We start from the raw sequence: 12,187 nt of genomic DNA, 5'->3' as shown, positions 1-12,187 counted from the left end.
GTAAAGATGGCAATGATGCTGAGGAAGAACAGTTTCATGACGCTAAGAATCAAGTCGTAGAAGAAGTACTTAATGATGCAAAACCCCCCTTAAGTAATTTGCAACAAATTTTGCCAAATGGTGAGATTAATCAAGTAATTAATGTCCCGTTAAGTGTAAGCCGTGCTGATATTCTTCTCGCCGTACTAAAATTAAGTCTAGTATATAATTTACCTCAAATCGCTATAGCAGACTTATTTAAAATGTTGAATTGCTTTTTAGTGCGCCCAATTTTCGATGATACGGGTTATATGATTGACAAGATTTTTTACATTAAAAATAATGTAGATTACCATTGTTTGGGCCCTCACTGTAAACAATATGTTAAGAAATTTGATAGAAGTGTTGACCATAGTGCGAGGTATAATACTTGTCTCCCAGAATTCTCTTTAGATGATCCAACATACACAGATTTTTTTGCTCTCATAGATCCCGAAAAAGAAATCGCTCGTCTAATTAAACAAAATTATGGACATTATGAAAATATTATGAATGACGTTGCGCAAGAGACGATTTACGAATTTCATACTGGTGGCTTATATAAGCAATTTAGACATTCATTGCCACCAAATAAGAAAAATAATTTCTTAACTGCAATATTTAATAGCGATGGATCCCCGGTATTTAAAAGCTCTATGTACTCTATTTGGCCAATACAACTTGTGATAAATGAGTTACCCTATTACGTCAGAACTTCTACACCTATAATCTGTGGATTATGGTTTGGTAAGCGTAAGCCTGATATGAATATTTTCTTAGAGCCTTTTGTAACAAAAATGAATAGATTAACTAATGAAGGTGTAGTATGTAATGTTGCAAATATTTTCCGACACATCTATGTTTATTGCATCTGCTGCTGCGTCCATTCGCAGGCACGAGCCCCAATGCAAGGCATCAAGCAATATAATGGATACTACGGTTGCAGCTGGTACCTGCACCCTGGGTATTATGTTGGTCAAGAAAGAAGCGGTTGTGTCAAGTATACACTTATAGACGATGCAGTGGAACTCAGGACCGACGTTGGTATGTTTCAGCATGCAGAATAAAGCATACAACAAGGGCAACCTGTTTTCGACGTTACACACTTGACTACGCTGTCTAATTTAGAAAAGTTCAAGTTGAGCTCAAGCTTTGTTCCAGATAGTATGCATTGCATTGATCTGGGCATTGCCAGTTAGTTTATTAAGTACTGGCTTGAATCTAGTAACATGCCTTACTCATTGAGCAAGAATGATATCGATAAAATTGATGTTGTATTGAAAAAAGTTAAGGTCCCAAAGGAAATTTTAAGATTTACCCGTTCTATTACTAATAGAAGCTTCTGGAAGGCAAAGGAATGGGAAAACTGGGTTCTGTACTACAGCATGCCTATTTTACTACTTTTTTCTTGTTTACGACCGTACGCTAAACATTTGAACTTATTAGTACAATCCTATTTTATTTTAATGAAGGACAATATTACCATAGAAGATTTGCAAAATGCTGACAGGATGCTGAGAAAATTCGTAGTTTATACGGAATATTACTATTCTAGATCAGCAATGACGTACAATGTCCATTAGCTTTTGCATTTAACGCAAAGAGTTGCCGATTGGGGTCCTCTGTGGTCTCATTTTGGCTATTTTTTCGAAAATGGCAATGGTCGTATAATAAGAATGGTCTATGCCGCGAAAGGTGTCCTAAACCAAATCAGCAGACAAATCGAAATGGTGGAAAGTGAATTGACCCTTAGAAGTCACATAGATTTAAATCCAGATTCACAGGTATTGCCTTTTGTAAAATACTTAGATAAACAAGAAACCAAATCATTTTTAAAATTAACTAACTCTATGTATTGCGGGCCTAACTATCCAGTAAGCTTAAGGTGGATAAGACTTCTTAATTTATCTAATCAAAGCCAAATATATCGAAAAATGGTTAGGAATCAGTGTGTATATACGTCCCTCAGGAACAGTGCATTTCGCTCAAACAATTCGTTTGCAGTAACTAATAGTGGGGACGTTGTCCAGATCTTAAATTTTATAGTTGACCAAATTCAAATGGAAGAATTGATGATTTTTCGTCCTGTCAAAACTGAAGATATATTTGGCAAAGAGCATGTGTCGTCGCTTAAAAGAATTGCAAGAGTTAGTTACGCTTTAATTCCGATTGAAACTAATACAATAGCAAAGATTTGTGTCCAAATCAGTACAGATAATAATAATAAATTTATTTCACCAGTGCCTAATTTATATTCGTATTAAAACAAGTTATAATGTACATTATTATTTATATCTACTTTTGTTCATTATAATCTTAATTATAATTCATTGTATATTATACAGTACCATTATTTTCAATAAAACAGAGAAGAAATTTTTGTATAGCTTATTTCAGTTTCACCTGGATTACGCAATCATACAGGAATGACCTTCAAGCAATTTTATACATAATTTAATGCACATTAAAGTTACTTAAATTATTTGCTTTCACCGATGTTTCACATGCATATTTATTTCGGAATTTAGTGCACGTAATTTATCTACGTAATTCTTATTTTCGTATCGTAGTTACGTCATTCATCTACGTTACTGTGCTACGTAACGATTTGTTCCATTTCGTTACGTAATTCTCATACGTAATTAACACACGTATTTTAAATACGTAACATATCTACGTGACAATTAGCAATAGGGTAACAAACTTATGGACATGATGAGTAGAAACATTTTGTTTTGTTAATAAATAAATCAAAGTAGTTTTATAAACATCAAAGATATTAGAAGTATTGTAAGCCAAAATACTTATTGATCAAATACATACATTTTGGCACTTAAAGAATGTCTGTACAATAGTCCCATGTCTGAAAAACAGTACCAATATACATATTAAATAAGATTGAAAAAAATCGAAATCTATTCCTGGACATCGTATTGCATATGGCAGGGTATAACATTATTTACATAAGCCTAGCATCAGTACTGCAGATAACAAAATTTAAAAATTGTAATCGGTTTTCGAGCAGTTTTTGTTTGTGTTTACTATTCTTCTTTACAAGTTATATTCTTTCTTTGAACAAATAATGGGAAAAATGTAATTTTTTTTTCTTACAAAAGTTTTGTAAGAAATTGAAAAAAAATGATTCACAATTTCACTGAAAAGTCATAAATAAAAGGTTGTTCATCTTTACAAAAATAAGTCTTCAGCCTAAAAGTTTACTAAATTTTTGCTTGTGTTTTCAAGTCTTGATCGTTTACCCGCCACTCGTTCATCTAGGTTTAGATTTTTAAAGAGAAAAAATACATCTCAGGCCTACAGAGTGAATATGTTTTGACTCACCTAGGTTTCCGATTACTTACCATACATTCGTTCGTTTATTCATACGCAATAATACAGAAAAGCTACCAAGGAAAACTTGTTTTTAATATAACATATTTTTTTTACGCTCCTGTCTACCAGACAAAGGCAGGGTCCATATTTTTTCAGTGAAATGCCTTAAAAATTGTACAAAGCTTGTTTTCTGCCCTTTAACTGACAAGTAACCTATTTATTTGTTCATTTATTTATCAATTAATAAACTAAAGATGTTAATCATCAGAGCCACATGGTTTTAAAGAGCTTGGCATCTGAACTTACCTGCTCGCACAACTTAATAGTTTTTTTACTAATTAATTAACAATAACAAAAACTCAGCGTTTCTCCTAATTCAACCCAGAGTACTAGTATTCTATGTATGACAACGTAGCGTAAGGGCATTGTTTTCTTCTTACGGCAGAGCGCTACGATTTCCTTTGTCACAACCAACCACGGAGAAATTTTTTTCATTGCAAGGCAGCGTAGGGGATTCTCTTCGTTGCAGTACAGAGCACTGGAATTGTTTTCGTTGCAACGTAGAGCACAAGGATTATTTTCATCGCAATGTAATGTGAAGGAACTGTTTTTGTCACAAAATAGTGGGGTGGGATTTTCTTCGTCACAGTACAAAGCACTGGGATTTCTTCGTCACAACGTTGAGCAGAGGAATTCTCTTCTTTGCAGTACAGAGCACTGGAATTTTTTATGTTGCAGCATAGCGTAGAGGGATTCTCTTCGTCGCAACGTAGCGCCGAGGGTTTATTTTCATCGCAGTGTAGTGTGATGGAATTCTATTCATTAAAGCAGTGAGTTGGGCTTGTTGTGCTTGGAGTACATAGCGCTGGAATAGTCTTCGTAAAACCTTTGGTCTGGAATAGTCTTCTTCTCAGGCGTCGAATTTATGATGTACAGAATAATAACATAAGCAATAATCCCTCATCAACCCAGGTTGCTCATTGGTGGCTTACCTTGATTACAATTAATAAAATAATGAGGCAAGCACTAATTTTTACAAAAATCGTTGGTGTTTACTTATAGCTTTATACATTTATAATAAATGAAGGAATATCATGAGCGATAACCCTTAAATAACCCAGGGTGCTTACTGGTGGCTCACTTAATCAACAATTATCAAAATCATAAGGCAAGTGCCAATTCCCACACAGCTTGTAGCACTTACAAATCGCTTTTTTCACTTATGATAAGTATAAATACAAGGCAAGCGCCAATCCCCACTCAAACTAGGGTGCTTACTGGTCTCGTTAATTATTTATAATAAATATAATAATAAGTCAAGCGTGAATCCCCACACAACTTTGAAAGCTTACTGGTCCATTCAACTATTGATGATAAAAATAACAAAATGAGAAGGGCCAATCCCCGCAAAACTCGGGCACTTACTTGTCACTAAACTAATTTTCAACTAATAAAATAATAAGGTAAGTTACAATTCCTGGGTCTTTCTAGGTATTTACTTGTCGCTTACTTATTTTACAATAAATGAAATAATAAGACAAGCGAGAATCACCAGATAACTCTCAGCGCTCACTAGTCGCTTTAATCATTGATAATAAAATATTCATAAGAGAAGCACCAACTGCCACAGAACCCAGGGTGCTTACTGGTCACTTACTTATTTTACAATAAATAAAATATTAGGGCAAGTGACAATCACTAGGCAACTTAGAGGGCTTACTAGTTCCTTTGAACATTCATTATAATAATAACAACAAGACAAGCACTTATCTACGCACAACCAGGGGCGCTTACTTGTTGCTTACTTTCTTCACAATAAATTAAATAATAGGGCAAGTGACAATTTGTTCACAACCCGTGGTCTTTACAGGTTGTTTAAATTATTTATGATAAATATAATAAGACAAGCCTTGATCTCCACACAATCTGGGGCGTTTACTGGTTGCTTTCTCTAACTATAATCAATAAAATTGTTAGGCAAGTACCAATCGCCGCGCAACCCGTGGCGCTTACGGGTCGCTTCCTTAATTTTTGATGAACAAATTATTTGGACAAGCACTAATCTTTACATAACTTGTGGCTTTTACTGGTCGTTATAATTATTTATGATAAATATGATAATAAAACAAGCGCCAATCCTCACCCAGCCCAGGGCTCTTGCTGGTCACTTTATCGATTTATGATAAATAAGATCATAACATGAGCGCCAATTTCCACACAACCCACAGCACTTGCTGATTAATTACTTAATTCGTAATAAATAAAATAATAAGGCAAGCTAAGATTCTCACATATCCTGGGGTGCTTACTAGTTTCTTTACTTATTTATAATAAATAAAATAATAATATGAGCGCTGATTGTTACACAACCTGGGGTAGTTTCCGGTAGAATTCATTTTCATTAAAAAGCATTTAAAAACAGTTTTAGTGCAAATTAAGCTCAACTAGTAGTTAGCAGTAAGTGCTTTGGATAGTCAGGTGATAAGCACTCGCATTTTTACCTAATTAATTTTATTTTTATTTACACCGACCAGTTGGCATTCCAGGATAATTGTTGCTTGTCTTGTTATTTATTTTCTTGTGAATTAAATAAGTGTCGAGAAAGCGCCTCAGATTCTGTGGATATTAGTGCTTATATTGTTATTTTATGGAATGTAAAATAAGTAAGTGACCAGTAAGCGCCCCGAGTTGTGTTAGGGTTTGCGCTCGTCTCATCATTACATTCATCATGAATAATGAAAGCGACCAGTAAGCACCACGAGTGTCTTGGTGATTGTCGCTTGCCTCATTATTTTATTTATTTTCAACTAAGCAAGTGACAAGTAACTGCCCAGGTTTATGTGGAGATATGCGCTTGTCTTATTTTTATATTCATCATGAATAATTAAAGCGATTAGTAAGTGACACTGGTTGAGTGGGGATTGGTGCTTGCCTTATTATTTTATTTATTGTAAAATAAGTAAGTGATCAGTTAGTGCCTAAAATTGTCCGGTGATTGTTGGTTACCTTATTATTTTATTCATTGTAAATTAAGCAAGTGAACCGTAAGCACTCCGGGTTGTATTATATTATACAGCAACATTTTTTTTGTATCTATCTACAGGACTTTTACCTTTTTTTAACCCACACGCTGTTTTATATAGTCTCTATGCGTTACTTACATATATTTTTTAACTCCTGAATTTTTCTCTTTAGTAGGTTGTTCGTTATTTTTTTTTATCCTCGTTAAAAGTCTTAAGTTTATGGCAACCTTTGACTATAGTTCACTTGATAGTCGATATGTTGTTACATCAAATTGTAACAGGCATTCGAGTTCCTTCTAATATGTATCGCATTGACTTGTCTAGTGATGTTAATTCTTGACAAGCATCGCTCATTGCCAAGTATTCGGTTTGACAAGTAAACAGTATGACGTAAGTCTGCTTATAGCTTCTCTATGCAATTGTTTTTTTTCTAACAGTCTTATTATATAGCCTCCTGTGGAGGTTGAGTCTTTACAATCTCTAAAACTTGCATCTGTCGACACCTCTAGTGTTTCAGCTCTGCCTCTAAAAGTTATGCCTATACTTGGACTTCCTTTGACGTACCTAAAAATTCTCTTTACCTACAGCCAATTTTCTTTTGATGGATTGAGTTGACTCTGGGGAAAACAGTTTACTGCAAAAGCTATGTCTTGTCGTGTAGGATTAGCTCAATATACTATACTCCACATAGCTTGTATAAATGGTACTCTTTTGAATTCATCTTTAACTGTGGTACTCTCAAGTTTTTTTTCTTCCAGTTTACATCATTCGGGATCTGTTACTTACTTGTCTAGTTGCTATGGATGTATTATCTGGTTCACACTCTTTTATATTGAATAACTCTAAGATATTCATTATGGAGGCACTCTAATGCAATTTCAGTTTTGTGTTGGATCTATTTCTCTCTTTACCCATGCCAAGAAAAACTTTAGGTCTACCCAAGTTTTTTATGTTGAACGCTTTGCTCAAACTCTTTATGATTTAATCTATTTTGTCTTGAGAGTTCCCTACTATTAGTAAATCATTTACATAAAGTACTACAAAAATTTATTTTTCTTTTTCCCTCCAAAAAAACATGGTTTATAAAGATTATTTTCTAAGCCTTACTTTAGCATTTTTGTACTAAATGTTTTGTTTTATCTCTTTTAACTTATTTTTAATTCATACAGAGCTTTCTTAAATTAGAAAACGTTTGTCAATTAAGGATTTTCGTCAACCTATAAACCGTCTGAGATCTTTATGTATATTTCTTCTTTAATTTTTCCGTTTGAGAAAGCAGATGTTACGTCCATTTGAATAATGTCTAAGTCATATTCGTTAACCATTGCTAGAACTGCTCTAACCGCAGCTAGTCTAGTGACTGGAGAGTAAAATTCTTTCAGATCGTACACATTCTTTACCTTAAATCCTCTAATTACAAGCTTTGCTCTTAATTCCATTAATCCAGTAGTTTGGAAAATAGGTAAAGATAAAAGAAAAAGAAAAGCAAAATCTCCAATTATAGATACTTAAGTGAACACGAACATGTAAAGTATAAATATATTGATTAAATACGAACAACATCATTAAATGTAAACTAGTAGTAATCACATGACTAATTCACTAAATTTTTTTAAACAAAAATGTAACAGAAGGCAGAGCGCATACATAAACAGAATTGTCATACACAATTATACTCGAGTACAGAATGGGAAGGACGATTGAATGTGAAAATGTACAGAGAACGGCGGTTTTCTAAAAGAATGAAAGTATGAGTGAAACATTGTATGTGAGAAAAACAACACAAACAACATAACACACGCATCACACACACAATCATAGGTACAACGGCCACCAGACACAATTCAGCGTCGTCGAGGACGAACGATGTTGCGGCCTCGGACGTGTTACGTACGATATGCTGGGCATATCATACTGACTCACCCTAGTAACTACAAGCCTACACTAGTAAAGGACACCGATAGGGTAAACGAGCTTATATAAGGCCCTACGAGACACGAATCGGGGCACTCGAGCGTCTTTTAGGCAAGAGACTGGACGATAAGTAGAAAACACCGCGCGAAACACACACACGCCTCTGCCTTCAAGAAGCTAATAAATAATTGACCAACGAGTTGAGTTCTTTTCGTGCTGCACCTCCTTACCAGCTTCTTTATCCTACGTAACAGTACACTAAACATCCAAACCTCTTTATTTAATTAAATCGGACTTTTACTTCTGGGGCAAATTTTCTTATTGGTTTTTCAAACTTCATTATTCTGTGTGGTAATCTGTTGTATGCATGTACAGCAAATTCTCTGGCTAACTTTCACATGCTTTTGGGTAGGCCTCAGTCAAACATGAATGTTTTAATTGTCCTTTGTAATATATCATTAAATCTCTCTGCTGAACCATAATGCTCCGGCGTCTAAGGTGGTAAAAACTCAGACTATGCTGTTCTTTTTAAGAATCTCTAGAAATTTACCTCCAGTGCACTATGTACCTTGATCTGATTTAAGGAAGCACACTTTATCATTTTTACCTAGTAGATTTCTTCCTGATATAAAAAAGTTTTCAAGTGCACTTTATGACTCCGATTTTATTTTAATAGGATAAGCCCTAGCTTGTCTTGAATATTTGTCTACAAATACAATTGTAAGTCTCTTGTTATCGGGGTATGAGATTGGCTTAATAAGTCTCATGATATCTGTGTGTATAATTTAAAAAGGCGTTTGTGTTCTTGCTTTTAGTTCACTAAATGGGAGTCGATGCATTCTTGCCATTATACAAACCTCACTATCCAGTATAGATTCATGAAACTTAAAATTTTTTTACTTTTTCTCGTATTTTTAAAGTTTTTATAAATAACTTAGAGATGCGTGACCTAACTAAAAGTGCCATATCATACCTTTTGTGTACTTGTTTTTCTCTAAACTACTATTCTTTTACTTATCCTAACTGATCATGCTCTCTATGCTTTCTATTGATTCTAATTTATCTATGTTCGTAGTTCGCCTGGTCATCAGATTTGGGTTCCATTTGATTGGAGTCTTTTTTGATTTCTGTGCAGTTTTAGTTGACTCTAATTTAATGAGTTTTTCTCTCTCCGACCCAGTTGCAGGAGGGTTTTTTCCTAAAGTAGGTGTCTTTCCCTCTGGATTGGACAATCCTATTTTTGTGCTGTCCAACTGCAATTGTTAAAAGGATTCATTGTTTGGAAATATTGGATTTCTACAACAGTAATTTATATTTTCTTTGCTTTTGCGATTTTGTTTGTTTTTATGATAGAACTCTTTAAATCGTCCCGTCCAATTGGATTTTTAATAATCGCCTTCTAAGATTGTTATATTTGAGATCTTATTATAAACTCTAAATACCTCGTCATCCAAGTAAATTCTTAACCAAACGTTTGCTAACCTTCTAAGTAATAGTAGATTATCTGAAATATCTTGAACCGTAAAAACTTCTGTTGATTCAACGACGTTATTCTCTCAATTTTCTGTTTTCAAAATTAAATTACATGTACCATTTTTCCTTATGCCAGACAATTTATTTTAATTTGATTCAATTCATTTGAATTTTAAAAATTTGATAGAATAATTTTTTTATTAAATATGCGATAGGTTTCACCTAAATAAGCAATAAAATATGTGTATGAAATATTCTTACCTTGGTTAGTTTTTCCAGTTTCTTCTTTTTTCTCTGACGACTGAGTTGCTGCTCTTCTAAGTTTGCTCTGATTTCTCTTATTGTTATTGTTTTTGTTTACTCTACTTAGAATAATCTTATTGGGCTTATCTTTATTGTTAGACAAATTTTGAACATTCTGTTACTTATCAATCGCATTTTTATGAGCATTATAATTATTGATATTATTGTTACTCTTACCTCTAGCTTAGGGACAGTCCGTGCCTGTGGGATTTCATACTGCCTGGCAATAGTAGCAAAACTACAAGTTCTTGGGATGTACAGGGCAATCATTAGCCCAGTGACCATCTTTGTTGCATGGGTAGCAATGGTCCTCTAAAACTTTAGCTCCCTGTTGGGTGTACGCTGTATGGGCTTAAGGATTTTCATACATCTGTCCTCTATTAACCTCTTCTGTCTTTCCTGCTTGTAACTGAAATAAGACGATGTTATCTCCTCTACGCTCATTTCATGAGTCGTTTGTCCTCTAATAAGATCAGTACTTCTGATCTCAGGGACAGTTACAACTACCGCCTGATAGAAAGCTGCTCTTTTTTCTCGATCCGTTAGAGGATTAGCCTCTTTTCATATTTTAAACTCTCTAAATATGAATTCAAAGTGTACACAAAAATCATCTAATTTTTTTTTTTTATCCTAATTTGATATAATTCAGCTTTTACAGATGTATGAGTCACATTTAGTTTAGTTGTTTTTAGCCAATTAATTTTTCTATGATCTCTTTCAGTTCTTGAACGTCCAGAATCATTTCATGATAACATTCATCAAAGCGATTACTAATTATGTCTTTTACTAAATTCTTTCATTTATTTATGGCCTCCTTAGTAAAATTTTTTGGATCATTGATTTAAGTCAACAACATCGTATTGATTATTAATTATCAGCTCTGATTTTATATAATCGATCCAAATAATAAAGTTTAATTTCTGTGTATGCTTTTAATCGCTTTGAATTGATATTTTTATAAAATTTAAATCATCTATTATAACTCTATTTATGCTTCAATTTTGGGTACTTTTCTTAACTTCAAAGTCAAAAATTTTATAAGGATTATCCCTAAAATTTTTATTTACCTTTAATTTTTTCATGCGCAGCCTCTCGGCTTCTAGATTGCTCTTTGATGCCTCTAGCATCTTGTCAACCACCTCTTCCATAGTCTTAGCCATGGCCACTTGACTATTACTTATTTCTTCGAGTTCCTTGAAATGTTCCTTCGAGACCTTAATATATCCACTCCTGCACTGACTGTCAGACCCTGGAACCACGCTCTGCTGGAACCAAAATGTTCACGAGGGAAGGGGTTTTATGCTGCTCCCAATCCAGTTTAGTCGTGTAGAGGTGGAAGTGGTTTACGGTGAAAAATAAATGTAACGCAAATGTGCAATAAAAATTTATACAATATATTTACAGTGCTTAAATTATAAAAATGTGCTCAAGTGAAGGCAAGTGGAGAGAAGCTTTTTCTGCCGCCGCGGCGCACTTACTAACTTACTATGCTTGCAGAGCAATATTTATAGAGACAAAAGTTAAAGTAGAAACTTCTAGTACATTGATAAATAAAGGTACAAGAGTAAAGGTAAAACGGTCTCTTGGGTATTGCAAATGTACGCGATGATAAAGGCGTATGATCGGAAAATTACTTCAACTTTAATATAAGGATAACGAACGTGACGCAATTTAAATTTAGAAAAGGTTTGTCGGCAAATATTTAAGTACAAAACTGAACATACCGCCAGCCATACTACGGTTTGGGGTAAACGGAGTATTAACAATTAGCACTGCACTTATGCAAAACAAACTTAGAGTCTGTATTTTGAAATGTCAATAATGTAATGGACTGAAAAGCATCCAGCCGAATATGGTGCGCTGGGCCATGGGTGTCCCAGGTAGTCCGATGCGTAAGCCCTCTTGAAGAACTCGTGGAAGCACATCAGCTCTTAGCAGCAACTTAATTTCCGTCAGATCGGCTCGAACGTCGTGTGCAAGCTCCAAACCCTGTAGATACTTCCAGTCGCCTGGAAGCTTGAAGTTTCTTGACCTGTAGCCGGATATGAGCGAGAGCACTAGAGCTTCGCACGTGAGCTTCCTCTCACTAACCATGGAGGCGAGAGTAAGGTAAGTTTTTCCATGAA

The 12,187-nt window shown here is 34.4% G+C and overlaps 1 pseudogene; it reads left to right on the top strand.

Moving 5' to 3' along the window:
• The first annotated feature begins 1,247 nt into the window (after nt 1–1,247).
• On the top strand, nt 1,248–7,594 carry LOC149373648 (uncharacterized; annotated as a pseudogene).
• Nucleotides 7,595–12,187: the final 4,593 nt, after the last annotated feature.

The sequence above is a fragment of the Copidosoma floridanum genome, unplaced genomic scaffold, assembly GCF_036245765.1.
Source record: "Copidosoma floridanum isolate Cflo_tuat_1 unplaced genomic scaffold, Cflo_Japanese_pri ptg000030l, whole genome shotgun sequence".
Taxonomy (NCBI): domain Eukaryota; kingdom Metazoa; phylum Arthropoda; class Insecta; order Hymenoptera; family Encyrtidae; genus Copidosoma; species Copidosoma floridanum.
This window is presented reverse-complemented; position numbering and strand designations above follow the sequence as displayed.